Genomic DNA, 22,684 nt, shown 5'->3' with positions numbered 1-22,684 from the left:
GAAGTGGTGCACAAATGAAAGTCTGCATTGACTAACAATAGCGCTCGAAGTGGTGCATAAATGAAAGTCTGCAGTGACTAGCAATAGCGCTCGAAGTGGTGCATAAATGAAAGTCTGCATTGACTAACAATAGCGCTCGAAGTGGTGCATAAATGAAAGTCTGCATTGACTAACAATAGTGCTCAAAGTGCTGCGTAAATGAAAGTCTGCAGTGACTAACAATAGTGCTCAAAGTGCTGCGTAAATGAAAGTCTGCATTGACTAGCAATAGCGCTCGAAGTGGTGCATAAATGAAAGTCTGCAGTGACTAACAATAGCGCTCGAAGTGGTGCATAAATGAAAGTCTGCAGTGACTAACAATAGCGCTCGAAGTGGTGCATAAATGAAAGTCTGCAGTGACTAGCAATAGCGCTCGAAGTGGTGCATAAATGAAAGTCTGCAGTGACTAACAATAGCGCTCGAAGTGGTGCATAAATGAAAGTCTGCAGTGACTAACAATAGCGCTCGAAGTGGTGCATAAATGAAAGTCTGCAGTGACTAACAATAGCGCCCGAAGTGGTGCATAAATGAAAGTCTGCATTGACTAACAATAGCGCTCAAAGTGGGGCATAAATGAAAGTCTGCAGTGACTAACAATAGCGCTCGCAGTGGTGCATAAATGAAACAAAATGCATTGACTCACTTTAGCTCTCGTAGTGGTAGAAAATGCACAACTACTAACCTAATCGACCTGATAACGATGACTAAGAAAAGGATTGTAATTTTTAGGAATAAATAAAGAATATATTCTCATACATTTTATATTGTGAAATTCGTAGCTCATATCCCTCGGATATGAGTTGCTTGCCTGTAGGGCTAGAGCTGTGGATTTTTCAATGTAGTCATGATTAAGTATTGAATAGGCGGAACTCAATAATCAATTATTGTTAAGAATTGAGTTTATCAACGTTATACGTCAATACGAAATTTATGAGCTGCCAAGATTATCTATGTGTTCAGTTATTTCTGAGGAAAGACTACCGGTACATACTACAAACTGATACATTACCATGCATTCATTCTTTTTGGGGAATGTACCATAAAAACTGGCAAGATGGATCGAACCATGCTTGCAAGTAGAACTACCTTGTCGATGTGGTAAGGGTGTATTAGGTTTTTCCAGAAAGTCGTAAAATTTGAAAGTTTTCTGCATCTCGAGAAACTGGGTCTAGGTTGGTTAAGCTTAAAGCAGCAAAGAGTACGAAGACGAGCGAACCGCTCTTTCTCAGTCAGTGCCGAGGTTAAAAAGAGGGGAAACTTCTATCTTCTATTCCTCGAAGTTTCACCATGACCTGTATTGAGATGGTTTCTGTTTACTTACGCATCTATTTCCAACTCACGGACATAAGAATTTGTGCTTCAAGAAGAAATCAAGCACAGTATTTATACTTTGGAATAAAAAAGATAGAAAGAAAATATTACAATGTAGTTTAATTAGCATAACTATTTCCCAACATAGACCGCAGAATAAGATAATCAAATATCTCGTTTAAGTACCTCGTACCAGTGTTTGTATGGTAGATGTCCGTTGAAGTCCATGTTGATACGTTCGCAGGAATGGGTAGCTTATACAGCATCTCTTAACCGTTAAATGCACAGCACTGCATAAAGCAGAATTTACTTGCTTGTCATATCTTCTTTACGATTTTGTAAGTGTGCATTTACTGTTACCTCTCAGACGAACATGCTAGGTGTCTCTAGTGTATTAACAATGAACACACTTTTATTTTATGATTTTTCTTGCTGTCCGCCTCTGTGGTGTAGTGGTTAGCGTGCTTAGCTGCCACCCCCGGAGGCCCGGGTTCGATTCCCGGCTCTGCCACGAAATTTGAAAAGTGGTATGAGGGCTGGAACGGGGTCCACTCCGCCTCGGGAGGTCAACTGAGTAGAGGTGGGTTCGATTCCCACCTCAGCCACCCTGGAAGTGGTTTTCCGTGGTTTCCCACTTCTCCTCCAGGCGAATGCCGGGATGGTACCTAACATAAGGCCACGGCCGCTTCCTTCCCTCTTCCTTGCCTATCCCTTCCAATCTTCCCATCCCTCCACAAGGCCCCTGAGGCCGTCTGGGCAAGATACTGGTCATTCTCCCCAGTTGTATCCCCGACCAAGAGTCTGAAGCTCCAGGACACTCCTTGAGGCGGTAGAGGTGGGATCCCTCGTTGTGTCCGAGGGAAAAGCCGACCCTGGAGGGTAAACAGATGATGATGATGATGATGATTTTTCTTGCTAATCCGTTAAGGAAAAACAAATAAAATGTTGTTTACCTCAGAGAATTCGTGAGCAAGGACATCCCTAAGTGTGGCAGTAGCTACAGTAGTCATACAGCTTTACATATACCAGTACGTAAAACGTTCAACACACTTTAATATTTTGACTGACTCAAATAAATTTATAAAATTGACAAATATATTTTAAAATATTCTTCTGATAAGAATGTTATTTGGAATGAAAACCGTCATATTTAAAAGAAATAATAAATTGCAATTTAGGTGTTAAATTTGATGTTGCATAAATAATGATAATAATGATATAAAAAAAAGTAAAAGCTGCAGTATTACTTTGTGGCCCTTTGTCTTGCCTTCATTTTTAGCTCATCGGACAATGAAGTATGAATAGCCCCTCTCCTGGGTGTTCGCTGCCTGAAATCTAACAAGATCTTATTTGTACTCACGCGACTCTCAACATCTACTCACAGTCGATATGCCATATCGACGAGGTGACGGCTCAATACTTGCTATGAGCCAGCCGCAGATAATGAAACGTTATGTTCACAGCTAACAGAAGCCCATTCTAGCGGGCCATCGATTACAAAATCAATTTGATTTCCCATGTTAGATAAAAATGTTATGTATTTAGTTTTCTCATTTACTTTGGGCGTCAGTTCATCTACAAAATATACCACCAGTAATTCGTACAAAAATTGAGTACTCCATACACATACAGTATGTTGGGTATTTAGCCCAAAGGTTGGTTTGATATTCAACAGCTGCACCATCAGCCTAAGCATCACTGAAGAGGCATTCTAGGGGGAGTGACGTAGTTTCCCGTTGCTTTCCTCAATGAGCCAGAAGTTGTTATTTCGTACTAGTCTGCCAAGGAAAATGGGGAAAGGATGAGATGGACTCACCCGTAAGAAGTCGGGGTGGGAAGGGCCCAAGACCAAAATACCTATGCTGGACATGACATGAAGACACTGAGGATGGCTACTGGGTGGCCCTATCTGAGGGGGCCACATATCCGGAGTATCCGACGGACTTCACGGCATGTCCAAGGAGTACGATTAGGAGTGGAATGGTGAGAAGGAAAAATTGTCATCTGGTTAGATCTTGGGGCCTTCAGGAGGTCTCCACGGGAAGGGCCGGTCGAGTCATCACTGGGAGGGTGGCCTTCTTCTCACCAGGGGTGATGACTTGGCCGGACGGTAGGTTATTATGTGGTGTTCTTTTCTTTTTGTTTTCCTTTTTTGTTTATAAACTGTGGTGTCCTTTTATTTCTTTTAAGTATATTAACTGTGTCTGTTTATTGTTGTGAACGTGGTGGCTTAGGTTGGATTATTTATTGTGAACATGTATTTGGGGCTGAACGCCTGTTATGTTCATGAATAAATACATACATACATACATACATACATACTAGTTTGCCAAGTCCACCGAAATGCACGCACCAACTAACCCTCTGAGGTACATTTTCACACAGTTAATAACAGGAACTGACTGCATAAACGAATGGCATTGATAACATCGCTCACACCTCAACCACTTCCATACTGTCAAAGGCAAGGATAAGACTGAGGCAGATCAATGAAAGTATGAAAATTGCTCTAGCCTATACCAGAATACACAGTGCATTGTAAATACTAGGTCTCGCCAGCAAAGGCACATAATGCACATACGAATAAAGCTTTCCATGTGATTTATGAACGGTGTTGTTCTCAATGTACAACAAAATTCTGACAACCTGGCACCTATTAAGAACAGAATCTGAAGATATAATAATAATAATAATAATAATAATAATAATAATAATAATAATAATAATAATAATAATAATAATAATATGTCCAACCATTATCTCCTTTCTCTACAGGGCTGAGCATGAAGTGAGATGTATTTTCGCAGCGAGTTCTTAACACCGGATGTTTTTACGGGCGTCAACCTCATCAGCCCCTATGCCGGAGGGCTTCTCCAGTGAACATTACAATCCCCGACCAACCCGAGAATCGAACACGGGACTCCTTGGACGCTACGTTAGCCGTCATTCATGGAGCCCGTCATTTTATGATATGAAGTGAATGACGTGATATACAGTATGATACTAGAAAGGGAGAGGGTGAAACCAGATGCTGTTGGTAGCACCAAGAGGTCCGCTAAAGGCTTAACGTCCTCATCCGACGGCTGAATCGACAGCGTCAAATGCCCACTCTACACATGTGAGAGAGTTCTGGAATTAAATCCAGCCTTTTGGCACACAATCTAGTGATTACAAATTGTTTGCCACTTTGCCAGCGAACTTTCTGATGGTGTAAATTTTTTCGACCAACAGGATTCGAACCAACTAATTGCGGTGTAGACTGGACGCTTTAACGACTATGCCCACAAGGTGTGCAATAATAATAATAATAATAATAATAATAATAATAATAATAATAATAATAATAATAATAATAATAATAATAATAATAATATGAAGAAAAAAGAAGTCATAGCATATTGGTCTGTGCAACTTCATCGTACTTTTTTTCTTGAGATCATTGGACAACGAAATATGAATAGCGCCTGTCCTAGTTATTCACTACCGAGCTCGATAGCTGCAGTCGCGGCCAGTATCCAGTAATCGGGAGATAGCGGGTTCGAGCCCCATTGTCGGCAGCCCTGAAGATGGTTTTCCGTGGTTTCCCATTTTCACACCAGGCAAATGCCGGGGCTGTACCTTGATTAACGCCACGGCCGCTTCCTTCCAATTCCTAGGCCTTTTCTATCCTATCCTCACAGTCGGTATGTAATATTGACGAATTATTCCGAATGATAAAAGAGCGGTTTGAATTCCTGGTTCTATTTTCACCCAGTTTTTTCACCAAAGGTAGACATGCACACAGTGCATAACTATTTACAATATGTTTGGACAGTAATTCTTACTACCAGTAATTTTTATTCTAACAGGTACCCAATCAATCAATCAATCAATCTCCGGGCGAGTTGGCCGTGCGGTTAGGGGCGCGCAGCTGTGAGCTTGCATCCGGGAGATAGTGGGTTCGAACCCCACTGTCGGCAGCCCTGAAGATGGTTTTCCGTGGTTTCCCATTTACACACAAGGCAAATGCTGGGGCTGTACCTTATTGAAGGCCACGGCCGCTTCCTTCACATTGCTAGGCCTTTCTTACCTCATCGTCGCCATTAAGACCTATCTATGTCGGTGCGACGTAAAGCAAATAGCAAAAATATAATCAATCAATCAATCAATCAATCAATCTGCACTTAGGGCAGTTGCTTACCTATTTTTTTCTTAAATATTTTCAACGAACTTTGAAATTTATCAAACATTCCCTTTGATCATTTATTCCAATCCCTTACTCCTCTAAATACATATTTGTCCCGATTTGTCTTCTTGAATTCCAAATTTATCTTCATTTTATGATATTCTCTCAAGATTTTTCGTCTACAAACGTCATTCCACGTCATCTCTCCGCTGACAGCTCGAAACATCCCATATAGTCGAGCATCTCGTCTCCTTACCCCCATGTCTTCCCAGCCTAAAGTTTGTCGCATTTTCGTACCACTGGTTCTTTGTCGGAAATCACCCAGAACAAATCGTTCTGCTTTCCTTTGTATCTTTTCTGGTTCTTGTGTCAGTTAGTCCTAGTGTGTGTCGCATACACTGGAACATTTCTCTAACTGGGGTCTTACCATAGACATATACATCCAAACAGTGTTTAAAACGTACAAATAGATAAAGGAAGCGTCTACCTTAGTTTATAAATAGGCACATTTTTTACTGTAAACTTTTAGTTAATAATTTTGTTAAACATGACCATTGAGAAATACACACATGCGTTATACGGCTGATGATAATGCCCTCCATATATCTATTTTAACCAAGTACATCCTCCAAAAATCTTAAAAAGGTAATTCTTATGAAAATATGTTTATAATCAGAACAGAAAAGTACACAGTTCTTCAGTCAAGCAATTCTCTTCTGAATCATTTTTCTCTGGTCGATCAAATTCGCAGCTTGCTTTTTTCTACCACTACGAGTGCTAATGTGAGTCAATGCAGAGTTTCACTTAAGCTCTTATAACTACATTCGGTGTGAACAATTTTTCAAAAATCAAATTAAGTCCGAGGATATTGAGCGAAGGAACAAATTACAGAAATGATTATGTAAATAAGTTAATGTGGCTAGTATTTGAATAAAAAAGAAAACGGGTCCGCCTCTGTGGTGTAGTGGTTAGTGTGATTGGCTGCCACTCCTGAGGCCTGGGTTTGATTCCCGACTCTGCCACGAAATTTGAAAAGTGGTACGAGGGCTGGAACGGGGTCCACTCAGTCTCGGGAGGTCAACTGAGTAGAAATGGGTTCGATTCCCACCTCAGCCATCCTGGGAATGGTTTACCGTGGTTTCTCACTTCTCCTCCAGGCGAATGCCGGGATGGTACTTAACTTAAGACCACGGCCGCTTCCTTCCCTCTTCCTTGTCTCTCCCTTCCAATCTTCCCATCCCCCAACAAAGCCCCTGTTCAGCATAGCGGGTAAGGCCCCCAGTTGTATCCCCCGACCCAAAGTCTCACACTCCAGGACATTGCCCTTGAGGCGGCAGAGGTGTGATTCCTCGCTCAATGTTGAAAGCATCCTTTGGATATGAGCTACGAATTTTAGGTAGATAAAATATTAAAAGGTATGACAATATATTCTTTGCTTTTTCCTAAAAATTACAATTCTCTTCTTAATCATCGTTCTCACCGGGCGAGTTGGCCGTGCGCGTAGAGGCGTGTGGCTGTGAGCTTGCATCCGGGAGATAGTAGGTTCGAATCCCACTATCGGCAGCCCTGAAGATGGTGTTCCGTGGTTTCCCATTTTCACGCCAGGCAAATGCTGGGGTTGTACCTTAATTAAGGCCACGGCCGCTTCCTTCCAACTCCTAGGCCTTTCCCATCCCATCGTCGCCATAAGACCTATCTGTGTCGGTGCGACGTAAAGCCCCTAGCAAAAAAAAAATCATCGTTCTCTCGTTGATCAGATTCGCAGCTTGCTTTTTTCTACCACTCCGGGTGCTAATGTGAGTCAATGCATAGTTTAAGAAATAAACAAAGAAAAAGAGGAAAGAAGCAAGTGATTTTGGGCTGTTAATGGAGCTATCCAAGATTCATAATTTGAAACTTTTCCGGGCTCTTTAACTTTTCAACTTTCGGCACAGTTAAGGAAATTGCTTAATGTTACATTTTTTGTATTATGGGGACCTCTCTCTACTTTGCTAAGAAATGTTTCCAACTTTACAAATGTTCTGGTGATAATGATTGCTTATATGTCCGGCTCTATAGCTAAATGGTTAGCGTGCTGGCCTTTGGTCACAGGAGTCACGGGTGCGGTTCCCGGCGGGGTTGGGAATTTTAACCCTAATTGGTTAATTTCGCTGGCACGGGAGCTGGATGTATGTGTTGTCTTCCTCATCATGACGCGCAGGTCGCCTACGGGAGTCAACTGAAAAGACCTGCACCTGGCGAGCCGAACTTGTCCTCGGACACTCCCGGTACTAAAAGCCATACGATATTTCATTTTTTATTGCTGATGTAAGGAAAACTATCCGGTAGTATCACTATCTATCGACACTAATAATGGGAGGAAAAATAAGATTTTAGAACCGTTCGAGAAATGAAGGTATCATTTAAATAGAGGGGACGACCATAAAAGAGGAGAAAAGTGAAGATTTTCCTTAGATCCAACAAACCTAATAACGTCGATGTCAGAAGACAATAAGCGCGTACCAGGGAGATCGGAAAGGGAAGATGAAGTATGACAATCTAGCAAAGAGGAAACGTTGTCAGCTTCAGGCGGGATTCTGAAGTTGCCTTATTCACTATTTATGAAGCTGTGTATGCTAAACTTGATAGTACGTAATATATTATAATAATGAGGTAATACGAGGGCGAATCAAAAAGTAAGTTACATTAGCTCAGGGCCTCTCAGGGTGCATGCGCGTGGTGCATGCACTGTGCACGGTGCAAAAGACGACTTGGCTTGGTTGACCAGAGTGCAGACCCCCCACTCCTCGATTTGGAGCAATAGCGCTTAATCTCTCTTTCCTCACGCCTGTCTCGCTCGCTACGCCTGTCTCCCTCTGCCCGACTTGCGCCGTAGTGCTCCAAATTCGGGCTGACTTGAGCCGAGTATAGGCGAGTTGAGCCGAGCTTAGCCGAGTAGCCCAGAGACGAAGCGTTGATCCGAGCCATGCCGAGCGGCAGCGATGCACAGTGCACGGAGCTCTTGCGCCTCTATCTGCATACGTGAGATTTTGGGCGTTTGAGAGGACCTGCATTAGCTCACCGCGAGAGTACGCTGGGTGTCGTAACCGTAGCCAGTGCGGAGCAAGCTACTGCTGACACGTCCGATGGGAACGTTGGTGTGGTATCCCGTCGTGCTGTGTGTGCAGAGCATACTAGGCTCAATGGCGCATCAGCTGGATGTTCACTTCAAATTGGAGGTTCGTGCAACGATCAGATTTCTATGTGCTAAAAGGCTCAATTGCACGGATGTTCATCGTAAAATCACTGCTGTATATGGTGAGCGTGCAATTTATCGCCCAGATATTGTAAAGTTGTGTAAGCAATTTGACGCCGGACGTACGAATCTCACGGACGAATATCACGAAGGCAGATCCGCAACGTCCAGTGCCGTTGCAAATGTTGACTGTATGGATGAGATCATTAAAGAGAATCGGGGCATAACACTACAGGAAATTCCCAACATGCTGAACATTTCGTATCGTAGTGTGTTCTCCATTGTTCACTAGCACCTTGGATTTCGTAAACTTGGTCAAAGATGGGTCCCACATCTGCTCACCGGTGTTCAAAAGGAACGTTTCCAACCGTCACTGGCATTTTGCAACGGCATTCTGCGGAGGGCAGGGAGTTTCTGCGGCAAATCATCACAGGGGATGGAACGTGGATCCACCACTTCAACCTCGAAACAGAAAAAACATCGATGGAATGGGTGCACACCACATCATCACCACGAAAGGAGACCAAGGTCCAACCTTCAGCAGGAGAGGTAATGGCGAAATTGTTCTTTGACATGGAGGGTGTGGTGCACATGGAATTCATTCCGAAAGGCACGACAATCTATTCGGCTTCGTATTGCCAAACGTTGAACCGGTTGCGTAAGGCAATAAAAGAAAAGCGGCGGGGAAAATTGAGCGCTGGGTGTGATTTTGTTGTTCGATAACACAACACCTCACATGGCCTGCCAAACGTCCGAACTGTTGCAGCGATTCAATTGAGAGGTATGTAAACATCCCCCACACAGTCCAGACTTAGCGCCATGTGATTATCATGCGTTCGGTAAGCTGAAGAAAGATCTCGGAGGACGACGATTCCGAAACGATGAGGAAGGGAAAACAGCTGTCTCCAGGTGGTTACATAGCGCTAGAGGAGATTTCTATATATCCGGAAACGAAAAGTTGGTTGACCATTCCGAGAAATGTTTAGTCTCTTGGGGACTATGTGGAAAAGTGAACTTGTATTGTTCGTTGTGATAGCCCTGTTGCCTACGTGTAGGTGGTTCCATAAATGGCCAAAACTTGGAAGTGTAACTTACATTTTGATTCACACTCGTATATAAAGTACTGTTTATCCCCTTCACCTTTTAGCAGTTTTTTCCACACGTGTGGGATCGCGGGTGTAAACTGTGTCACACATGTGGACTTGGAGTTGTTTTACAGCCAGATGCACTCCCTGACGCTAACCCTATGTGGAGGGTTGTAATCACCATTGAGTGTATCTGCAGTGGTTGGTAGTGTGGTGTGTTGTTTGAATATGGAGAGGGTATTGCTGAGTCCAGCTCCCCAGCCAGAATTAATTAGATGCGATTAAAATTCACGGCCCGGTCGGGAATCGAACCAGGGACCCCCTGAATCGAAGGACTCGGTGCTGACCATTCAGTTAAGGAATTGGACAGCTGGTATTTATCCCCCTTAAATTAAGAGTATCACTGGATTTATTGCCGTATCCTAAAGGTTATATCTCTATAACTTATTTAATAATTTTTCCCTGGGGGTGGGGAGGTTATAAAATTTATTTACGGTGCACTCTGAATCTACAATCAGTACCCCTCTCAATTTCTTTTCGATACTTCATCAGGATGTGTGGAGTAACTCTGTCTAACAAAATGATTTTTCACAATAACATTTTTAAGAATATATTTTGATTAAAATTTATTATTTCAACTTTTAGTCCAAAGATGTAATTATTCGGAAATAAATGTAAAATAAAGTATGTAGAATATCGTAATTTAAATTAGGGTATTTAACTGCCACACTCATTTTTCAGCATCGAATTCGAATGTTTACGACATGAAAACTAATAGAAATCAACAAATCAACAAAAAATAAGCTGGTTTAAATTGAGCAACATATGAACGTTTATACATAAAAATTATATATTTTGCACTTTTTGATCTGAAATCGTCCGCCTCTGTGGTGTAGTGGTTAATGTGATTAGCTGCCACTCTCGGAGGCCTGGGTTCGATTCCAGGCTCTGCCACCAAATTTGACAAGTGGTACGTGGGATTGAACGGGGTCCACTCAACCTCGGGATGTCAAATGAGTAGAGGTGGGCTCGATTCCCACCTCAGCCATCCTGGAAATGGTTTTCCGTGCTTTTCCACTTCTCCTCCAGGCAAATGCCGGGATGTACCTAACTTAAGGCCACGACCACTTCCTTCCCTCTTCCTCGTCTATCCCTTCCAATCTTTCCATTCCCCAGCAAGGCCCCTGTTCAGCATAGCAGGTGAGGCCGTCTGGGCGAGGTACTGGTCATCTTCCCCAGCTGCATCCCCCGACCCAGAGTCTAAACCTCCAGGACACTGCCCTTGAGGCGGTAGAGGTGGGATTCCTCGCTGAGTTCGAGGGAAAAACCGACCATGGAGGGTAAGCAGATAAAGAAGAAGATCTGTAATCTTGGTTAGCGCCCGCTAAGAAACATTTCATACGGAACTACTCATTGTAAGTAAGGACATAATAAAATGACGTACCCGAATTGTATCTGCAAACTGTTAGTGAAAAAAGTCGACATCTCCTACCGTTTGGAAATATGTTTTAGGAGAGGGATCTGCTGAATACTACTCCACGAGATGTACGATACAGGCTGACCTTCACATTAATTAACCAAAAAGACCTGCGTTTACCTGTCTGCGTCACCGTTCAGCTATCTCTACTTTGTGCACGGTTCAGAGCAGTCCTATTGCTCAGCACGTGAAGTCGACTGATAGAGATGATAGTGAGTATACAGAGTGTAACTAAATAAGTGGGAAAGATCCGGGGATTCTATAGAGGACCTGACAACCAGTAGAACATGTCCTGTAAACATATGGTTTATTTGATTTCTTTTCCATGTTACAGGCATTGTTTGTGATGTACATAAACCAGACCACTTCATTATGGAGTTTTTTTAATGCTATTTGTTCGAGGCGTCGACCTACCCTAAGATCTTTTGCCCCTATTTGCATCGTATGTTATGAACATGAGTGTATTTCGGACTCTGCGGAAGTGTAAATTGTTCAATATGAGGAAAGGAACGTTAAGGACGACACAAACACCCAGTCCCTAGGCCAGGTATATTCACCATTTACAATTAAAAACTCCGGACCTGGCCGGGAATCGAACCCGGGTTCGCCGGATGACAAGCGAATGCGTTCCCTCGTACACCGCGGGGCCGGACCACTATGCAGGTTGGTCATTTGTGCTGATAAAGTGTAACTTACTACTTACAGTTCTCTACAGAAGGTGTTCAAAATGGCTACTAGGAGCTGTAATGCAGACGTCTATGCGCCGCATCTTTGACTGTCTCACTCGTTACCATTTTACAGGCGTCGGTCGTATCTGCTGACACCATTGCTCTATTCGCTGACGCAGCATTTCCACGTTATGAATAGGTGTGGCACACACAATGGCCTTCAAATGACCCCGTAAGTAGACGTCTAGTCCGCCTCTGTGGTGTAGTGGTTAGCGTGATTAGCTGCCACCCCCGGAGGCCCGGGTTCGATTCCGGGCTCTGCCAGGAAATTTGAAAAGTGGTACGAGGGCTGGAACGGGGTCCACTCAGCCTCGGGAGATCAACTGAGTAGAGGTGGGTTCGATTCCCACGTCAGCCATCCTGGAAGTGGTTTTCCGTGGTTTCCCACTTCTCCTCCAGGCGAATGCCGGGATGGTACCTAACTTAAGGCCACGGCCGCTTCCTTCCCTCTTCCTTGCCTATCCCTTCCAATCTTCCCATCCCTCCACAAGGCCCCTGTTCAGCATAGCAGGTGAGGCCGGCTGGGCGAGGTACTGGTCATACTCCCCAGTTGTATCCCCCGACCAAGTGTCAGAAGCTCCAGGACACTGCCCTTGAGGCGGTAGAGGTGGGATCCCTCGCTAAGTCCGAGGGAAAAACCGAACCTGGAGGGTAAACTGATGATGATGATGATGATGATGATGATGATGAAGTAGATGATGATGATGATGAAGTAGACGTCTAATTGATTGAGATTGGGAGAACGAGCAGGCCACGGTGTCGGTCCCTGGCGCCTTATACATTTGTTTGGGAATCGCTCACGTAAAATTGCTCTAGCAGCAAGAGAAAAATTAGCCGGTGCTTCATCATGCATAAACCACATGCGCTGAATTAAATCTAGTGGAACGTCTTCCAACAGACCATGTAAACCTTTCGTTAAAAAGGTGCAGTATGACGCTCCTGTCAATGTTCCCGGTAAAATGAAAGGACCAATTAATGTGTCGCCTATTATTCCAGCACAAACATGAATACTGAACTGTTGTTGATGACTCGTTTGCACAACATTTCTGGGATTTTCATACACCCTGACACGCATATTGAGAAAGTTCTGCGCTCTATTTCTGGTAAACCATGTACAAAAAGCTGCTCTGGGTGGAAAGTCGGCTGCACTAAGATCTTGGACACTTTGAAGGTGTAATGGATAAAGGAGCTGTTCTCGTAGAATCCCCCACACTGTCATATGACTCACATTCACCGTTTCCTCTGATTCCCTGGTGCTGCTCCTGCTATTTTCCTCAATATGGTTGAGAACTCGTTTCTGTGTGTCAGATGTCTTGTGCTCCTAGGTCGTCCATTATCAGCAACACGTCTGCTAAACGAGGCGGTTTCGCAAAGACGCTAGTGTATTCTTTCGAACGTCCATTTGTTCCGTAAACGTTTATTAGGAATGTGTTCCGCATACAAACGATGTGCTTCATTTGCGTTACACTCAGCCCGTCCATACAGAAGGCGCATGTCTGCCATTTCCTGATTCGATTACCCCGTTGTATCACGACTTGTACTGTACGTGCACTCAATAACAACTGGCAACACGTATCACTCCACTTGTACTGTACGTGCACTTAGTAACAGCTGACAACACGTATCACTCCACTTGTACTGTACGTGCACTTAGTAACAACTGACAACACGTATCACTCCACCTGTACTGTACGTGCACTCAATAACAACTGACAACACGTATCACTCCACTTGTACTGTACGTGCACTCAGTAACAGCTGACAAAACGTATCACTCCACCTGTACTGTACGTGCACTCAATAACAACTGACAACACGTATCACTCCACTTGTACTGTACGTGCACTCAATAACAACTGAAAACACGTATCACTCCACCTGTACTGTACGTGCACTTAGTAACAACTGACAACACGTATCACTCCACCTGTACTGTACGTGCACTCAATAACAACTGACAACACGTATCACTCCACTTGTACTGTACGTGCACTCAGTAACAGCTGACAACACGTATCACTCCACCTGTACTGTACGTGCACTCAATAACAACTGACAACACGTATCACTCCACTTGTACTGTACGTGCACTTAGTAACAACTGACAACACGTATCACTCCACTTGTACTGTACGTGCACTCAGTAACAGCTGACAACACGTATCACTCCACCTGTACTGTACGTGCACTCAATAACAACTGACAACACGTATCACTCCACTTGTACTGTACGTGCACTTAGTAACAACTGACAACACGTATCACTCCACTTGTACTGTACGTGCACTCAATAACAACTGGCAACACGTATCACTCCACTTGTACTGTACGTGCACTCAATAACAACTGGCAACACGTATCACTTCACTTGTACTGTACGTGCACTCAATAACAACTGACAACACGTATCACTCCACTTGTACTGTACGTGCACTCAGTAACAGCTGACAACACGTATCACTCCACCTGTACTGTACGTGCACTCAATAACAACTGACAACACGTATCACTCCACTTGTACTGTACGTGCACTTAGTAACAACTGACAACACGTATCACTCCACTTGTACTGTACGTGCACTCAATAACAACTGGCAACACGTATCACTCCACTTGTACTGTACGTGCACTCAGTAACAGCTGACAACACGTATCACTCCACTTGTACTGTACGTGCACTCAGTAACAACTGACAACACGTATCACTCCACTTGTACTGTACGTGCACTCAGTAACAGCTGACAACACGTATCACTCCACTTGTACTGTACGTGCACTTAGTAACAACTGACAACACGTATCACTCCACTTGTACTATACGTGCACTCGGTAACAGCTGACAACACGTATCACTCCACTTGTACTGTACGTGCACTCAGTAACAGCTGACAACACGTATCACTCCACTTGTACTGTACGTGCACTCAGTAACAGCTGACAACACGTATCACTCCACTTGTACTGTACGTGCACTCAGTAACAGCTGACAACACGTATCACTCCACTTGTACTGTACGTGCACTCAGTAACAGCTGACAACACATATCACTCCACTTGTACTGTACGTGCACTCAGTAACAGCTGACAACACGTATCACTCCACTTGTACTGTACGTGCACTCAGTAACAGCTGACAACACGTATCACTCCACTTGTACTGTACGTGCACTCAGTAACAGCTGACAACACGTATCACTCCACCTGTACTGTACGTGCACTCAATAACAACTGGCAACACGTATCACTCCACTTGTACTGTACGTGCACTCAGTAACAGCTGACAACACGTATCACTCCACTTGTACTGTACGTGCACTCAGTAACAGCTGACAACACGTATCACTCCACCTGTACTGTACGTGCACTCAGTAACAGCTGACAACACGTATCACTCCACTTGTACTGTACGTGCACTTAGTAACAACTGACAACACGTATCACTCCACCTGTACTGTACGTGCACTTAGTAACAACTGACAACACGTATCACTCCACCTGTACTGTACGTGCACTTAGTAACAACTGACAACACGTATCACTCCACTTGTACTGTACGTGCACTCAATAACAACTGGCAACACGTATCACTCCACCTGTACTGTACGTGCACTTAGTAACAACTGACAACACGTATCACTCTACTCTAGCTTATGCCCTGTGTGGAAATGTTTACTTTGCTAAGCTACTGACATTACGTGGCTTTGAATGCAAAACAAATGTATACAGACCTGAATAGGGGTGAAACGTACAAGTGGCCCGTCCTACATGTAGAGCTGGCAATCCGCACGTATGTGGGCTGTTACATGAAGGAGTGGTGAGGAATGAGAGGTATCGGTTTCCGAACCTCACGAGACATGTCTGGTCGTGACATCCCAGGGAAGGGTGGGTGCAGTTCCTCACCGGGGCGATGTCACGGCCAGGCAGATTTAGGATAGAATTAGTATAGATTTAATGTAGTTAAGTAGTTAGTTATAGGGTTAATTCAGATGTAGGGGGGTGCCCTGACATGTGGACTGGCCATTCGCCTATGTAGGAGGCAGCTAAGTAGATTTAGTTAAGGGTGGGGCCTTTCTTGGTGTATGATATCCCGCCCGTGTGGGGGCCACCAAGTTAGTTGTAAGATTAGAGGGTTGTAGGGTTGGCCCTTACATGTGGACTGGTCATCCGCCCGTGTATGGGCCACTTAGTAATTTAATTGGTGTGTTTTTGGTTCTGTCTATAATTGTTCAGTTTCTTTGGGTTTAATTATCCTTTGTTTTATGTAATGGTATTTTGAACATGCATCTGGGGTAAATGCCTGTAAGGTTCAATAAATTACTTACATACTTACTTACTTACTTACTTACTTACTTACTTACTTACTTACTTACTTACTTACTTACTTACTTACTTACTTACTTACTTACTTACTTACTTACTTACTTACTTACTTACTTACTTACTTACTTACTTACTTACTTACTTACTTACTTACTTACTTACTTACTTACTTACTTACTTACTTACTTACAAGTGGCCTGTGTGCTCTACACAAATGGCCAACTTGCATAGTGAAGTAGTCTGTGTTATGAACACCACAAACAATAACTGTAGCATGGGAACGAAAGCAAATAAACCATATGTTTACAGGACATGTTCTGCTTGTTGTCAGGTTATCTACCGAATCCCCGGAGGTTTTCAAATGGTATTTAGTTACACCCTATATACAAGGCATTGTGTTGAACTAAATAGAAAACAGTTCATCACCTTGTCTCACGCCTGTTTGTATGACGAAAAGTTCTGAGATGTCCCACATAAATTTTACTTCAGATTTCTTACCAGTCAGTGTATGTTTTATGCGTTCTCGAGTTTTGGGACCTAGTCCCCTCCCTTCTAGAATCTGGAACAATGAGGGCCTGTCAATCGAATCGTAAGCCTTTGTGAAATCTACTTCTGTGCATACGGGGGATTTTTGTCTGAGAACTCGCATTTTGAGTATGGTTTGGAAGTTAAATATTTGTTCGGAGCTTGACCTATTTGGTCTGAATCCTACTTGATATTCAGCTAATTTTGGTTGTAATTGTTTTTGTGTTATACTATTATTATTATTATTATTATTATTATTATTATTAATGGTTCATGTTTGTGGGTTACTGCAGTCACGTCCTAGTTCGTGAACCATGGGCAACGGCTGAGTGGCCTAGTAAGTGGTCCTGAGAGTCGGGATACCGGTTGCTATGGAATGGGAGTGGGCATCTCGGACATATTCTGAGTCGTGGCCCTCCTTGTGCTCAGGCGGCCAGGACTACACAATTCACCGGTGGTCCATAACCCGTTAGAGGAGAGATCCTCACTTGGACTATGTGCAAGTAGGGTAGCATCCTGCTTCATGAATTTACCGAGCTCAGAACACTTTAAGCAAGCCTCGGACCTATGGGAGTAATGGTGTCCCACTCCCATTTGACAGGCGAGGGACTCCTTGGAAACAACTTGGCGAACGAAATGGAATTCGATGGGGAGCTATCAATATTAATGGGGCTTATGGAAGAAAGAAGGTAGAAGTTGCTGAGTCAGCAAAGAGGATGCATCTGGAAGTGCTAGGAGTAAGTGATATTCGGGTAAGGGGAGATAAGGAGGAAGTTATAAGATATTATAAAGTGTACTTGACGGGTGTTAGAAAGGGAATGGCAGAGTCTGGGGTAGGGCTCTTTATCAGGAATACCATTGCACGCAGCATAGTTTCTGTTAGGCACGTAAGTGAGCGAATGATGTGGGTAGATTTGTCAGTGGGAGGAATTAGGACAAGAATTGTGTTCGTGTATTCACCATGTGAGGGTGCAGATGAGGATGAAGTTGACAAGTTTTATGAAGCATTGAGTGACATCGTGGTCAGGGTCAACAGCAAGGATAGAATAGTGCTAATGGGCGATTTCAATGTGAGAGTTGGGAAAAGAACTGAAGGATACGAAAGGGTGATTGGTAAATGTGGGGAAGATATGCAAGCTAATGGGAATGGGAAGCGTTTGTTGGACTTCTGTGCTAGTATGGGTTTAGCTGTTACAAATACATTATTCAAGCATAAGGCTATTCACCGCTACACATGGGAGGCTAGGGGTACCAGATCCATAATAGACTATATCTTAACAGACTTTGAATTCAGGAAATCTTTTAGGAATGTACGAGTTTTTCGGGGATTTTTCGATGATACAGACCATTATCTGATCTGTAGTGAACTAAGTATCTCTAGGCCTAGGGTAGAGAAAGTGAAATCTGTCTGCAAACGAATAAGGGTAGAAAATCTCCAGGATGAGGAAATTAGACAGAAGTACATGGATATGATTGGTGAGAAGTTTCGAACAGTAGACAGTAAGCAGGTTCAGGATATAGAAAGTGAATGGGTGGCATACAGGGATGCTGTAGTAGAAACAGCAAGGGAATGCCTAGGAACAACTGTGTGTAAAGATGGGAAAAGGCGAACATCTTGGTGGAATGATGAAGTGAGAGCAGCCTATAAACGTAAAAAGAAGGCTTATCAGAAATGGCTCCAAACAAGGGCCGAGGCAGACAGGGATTTGTACGTAGATGAAAGAAACAGAGCGAAACAAATAGTTGTTGAATCCAAAAAGAAGTCATGGGAAGATTTTGGTAATAACCTGGAAAGGCTAGGTCAAGCAGCAGGGAAACCTTTCTGGACAGTAATAAAGAATCTTAGGAAGGGAGGGATAAAGGAAATGAACAGTGTTTTGAGTAATTCAGGTGAACTCATAACAGATCCCAGGGAATCACTGGAGAGGTGGAGGGAATATTTTGAACATCTTCTCAATGTAAAAGGAAATCATCCTGGTGGTGTTGCAAACAGTCAAGCTCATGGGGAGGAGGAAAATGATGTTGGTGAAATTATGCTTGAGGAAGTGGAAAGGATAGTAAATAAACTCCATTGTCATAAGGCAGCAGGAATAGATGAAATTAGACCTGAAATGGTGAAGTATAGTGGGAAGGCAGGGATGAAATGGCTTCATAGAGTAGTCAAATTAGCGTGGAGTGTTGGTAAGGTACCTTCAGATTGGACAAAGGCAGTAATTGCACCTATCTATAAGCAAGGGAACAGGAAGGATTGCAACAACTATCGAGGTATCTCATTGATTAGTATACCAGGCAAAGTATTCACAGGCATCTTGGAAGGGAGGGTGCGATCAGTCGTTGAGAGGAAGTTGGATGAAAACCAGTGTGGTTTCAGACCACAGAGAGGCTGTCAGGATCAGATTTTCAGTATGCGCCAGGTAATTGAAAAATGCTACGAGAGGAATAGGCAGTTGTGTTTGTTTCGTAGATCTAGAGAAAGCATATGACAGGGTACCGAGGGAAAAGATGTTCGCTATACTGGGGGACTATGGAATTAAAGGTAGATTATTAAAATCAATCAAAGGCATTTATGTTGACAATTGGGCTTCAGTGAGAATTGATGGTAGAATGAGTTCTTGGTTCAGGGTACTTACAGGAGTTAGACAAGGCTGTAATCTTTCACCTTTGCTGTTTGTATGATATGATGGATCATATGCTGAAAGGTATAAAATGGCAGGGAGGGATTCAGTTAGGTGGAAATGTAGTAAGCAGCCTGGCCTATGCTGACGACTTGGTCTTAATGGCAGATTGTGCCGAAAGCCTGCAGTCTAACATCTTGGAACTTGAAAATAGGTGCAATGAGTATGGTATGAAAATTAGCCTCTCGAAGACTAAATTGATGTCAGTAGGTAAGAAATTCAACAGAATTGAATGTCAGATTGGTGATACAAAGCTAGAACAGGTCGATAATTTCAAGTATTTAGGTTGTGTGTTTTCCCAGGATGGTAATATAGTAAGTGAGATTGAATCAAGGTGTAGTAAAGCTAATGCAGTGAGCTCGCAGTTGCGATCAGCAGTATTCTGTAAGAAGGAAGTCAGCTCCCAGACAAAACTATCTTTACATCGGTCTGTTTTCAGACCAACTTTGCTTTATGGGAGCGAAAGCTGGGTGGACTCAGGATATCTTATTGATAAGTTAGAAGTAACAGACATGAAAGTAGCAAGAATGATTGCTGGTACAAACAGGTGGGAACAATGGCAGGAGGGAACTCGGAATGAGGAGATAAAGGCTAATTTAGGAATGAACTCGATGGATGAAGCTGTACGCATAAACCGGCTTCGGTGGTGGGGTCATGTGAGGCGAATGGAGGAGGATAGGTTACCTAGGAGAATAATGGACACTGTTATGGAGGGTAAGAGAAGTAGAGGGAGACCAAGACGACGATGGTTAGACTCTGTTTCTAACGATTTAAAGATAAGAGGTATAGAACTAAATGAGGCCACAACACTAGTTGCAAATCGAGGATTTTGGCGACGTTTAGTAAATTCTCAGAGGCTTGCAGACTGAACGCTGAAAGGCATAACAGTCTATAATGATAATGTATGTATGTTATTATTATTAGTATTATTGTTATTAATTATATCCCTTGACAGAGTGTACTGACCTTCGTTTCAGACTGACCCGTGTTTGATTCTCAACCTGTCTGGGGGGGGATATAAAATGGGTATAGTTTATTCCTCGGTCTTGGGGTCTGAGTACTTGTATTCGTAATAATTCACTTCTCTTCATCTACATACTGTATAACACCCCAAACAGAAGCACGCAATCGTGATTACATACCTCCACATGATGTTGCGTCCGAAAGGGCATCCAGCTGTAAAACTGGGAGAACTCCGCATTAAGTGCCGACAACAAAAAATTGAGAAACATTTCAGTGGAGATAATAATAATAATAATAATAATAATAATAATAATAATAATAATAATAATAATAATAATACAGACATCGAGGTGCTGGAAGTTATTTTAGGCGATGTAAATCTATCGACAGGTGGCTGGCGTATTTGAACACATGAGCCGCATCAAACCCCTCAACTCGAGCTCAAAAGACCAGTGGGCTGCTCTCATGCCATTTATCCCGAATCCTATTTCAGAGTATCGGTGAAATGAAATGAAATAGTGAATGATTTTAGTGCCGTGAGTGTCCGAGGACAAGGTCGGCTCACCAGATGCAGGTCTGTTGATTTGACACCCGTAGGCGATCCGCGCGCCGTGATGAGGATGAAATGATGACGAAGACGACACATGCACCCAGCCCCCGTGCCAGCAGAATTAACCAACTATGGTTAATGAATATTGAATTTTCACGACCGCGTTGTAATCGAAACCGCCTTTCAACCTATTAGGTCGTGTTATGTACATTTAGTACGTGTTGAAGAGATGTTAAGTACCGAACAAAAATGGCCAACCAGACACCAGTGGGGTCCGAACCCATAACCTCCCGATTTCGCGTCGGTTGCTCTACCAATTGAGCTATGGTGGCCTAGGCCATCTTTGTTCTGTTGGAAAGGATCTGAGCTACAGGTCTGGTACTACTACCATCACACTGGACATGTTCTGTTTGTTGTCAGCTTATCTACCGTATCCCCGGAGGTTTCCTAATGGTATTTAGTTACACCCTATATACAATATACAATACACAAGGCATTGTGTTGAACTAAATAGAAAACAATGTAGTTGTACCAGACCTGTAGCTCAGATCCTTTCCAACAGAACAAAGATGGCCTAGGCTACCATAGCTCAATTGGTAGAGCAACCGACGAGAAATCGGGAGGTTGTGGGTTCGGATCCCACTGGTGTCTGGTTGGCCATTTTGTTCTGTACTTAACATCTTTTCAACACGTACTAAATGTATATAACACGACCTAATAGGTTGAAAGTCGGTTTCGATTACAACTATGGTTAAAATTCACGACCCTGCCGTGAAACGACCCCGGGATCCATGTGACAAAAGGCCAGCACGCTAAATAATTAGCCATGGAAAAAATCGGTAAGTGGTTACTACAGTAGGAGTTACAATTCTGTAGCCACGCTATAAATGAGAATAACAGCCACGAGGCCGAACAGGGCCACTCAGTACAGCAGGACTGACTTGAAATTGGAAATTCAATGTCCCTATGAATATGAAAGAACCATTATAGCGTTATTACAAGGCCACGAGCGTTAGAATGGGAGAGGAAGGAAATGGAACAAGAAGGTTTCTCTCCTCCTTGAGTGAAAGACGTGACTTTGATTTATTCAATAAAATGAATATCTTTTTCCCATCTTCAAGATACAATAATCCTAACATATTGATGTAGAACCCATGACACCATGTTGGAGGACTCTCATCAGACATACTGTGTGAGTATCTAGTAAGAGTGGTGATTGCGAAGGACATATGACGAGAAAATTTTCCCCTCTTACCAGTAATAATCAGAAGAAGGGATTGGAAGGGATTGGACCCTTAAAACAACGGCGGTATTGGTAAAAGTTGGCAAAATGTCACAAAGGGTGTCAAAATAGAAGACCCGTAAGTCTTGCGAATCTAATACCATCAGTGTAGAAGTCAGAGAGGAGACTAAAAGAAGTAAGTAGAAGCAATACTATACCCACTTTTGAGCCCTGTTATTGCTACCTCACGTTCCGAATTTGAGAGCTCCTAGGGCGAGTGAATAGATCCTCCTCGAAAATTTCTCATAAATACGTGTTCGTGGAATGACTTGTTTTTGTGGGATTACACGCCATCGACTGAGGATTATTTTTGTAGTCATCGTCTTCCT

At 43.2% G+C, this 22,684-nt stretch overlaps 1 non-coding gene across 1 annotated transcript; it reads left to right on the top strand.

Moving 5' to 3' along the window:
* The first annotated feature begins 21,650 nt into the window (after positions 1-21,650).
* TRNAS-AGA (transfer RNA serine (anticodon AGA)) lies at positions 21,651-21,724 on the top strand. Its single transcript has one exon. It is a non-coding gene; the product is annotated as a tRNA-Ser (tRNA).
* The last annotated feature ends 960 nt before the right edge of the window (positions 21,725-22,684 follow it).

Source organism: Anabrus simplex, chromosome 4, assembly GCF_040414725.1.
Source record: "Anabrus simplex isolate iqAnaSimp1 chromosome 4, ASM4041472v1, whole genome shotgun sequence".
NCBI lineage: Eukaryota > Metazoa > Arthropoda > Insecta > Orthoptera > Tettigoniidae > Anabrus > Anabrus simplex.
This window is presented reverse-complemented; position numbering and strand designations above follow the sequence as displayed.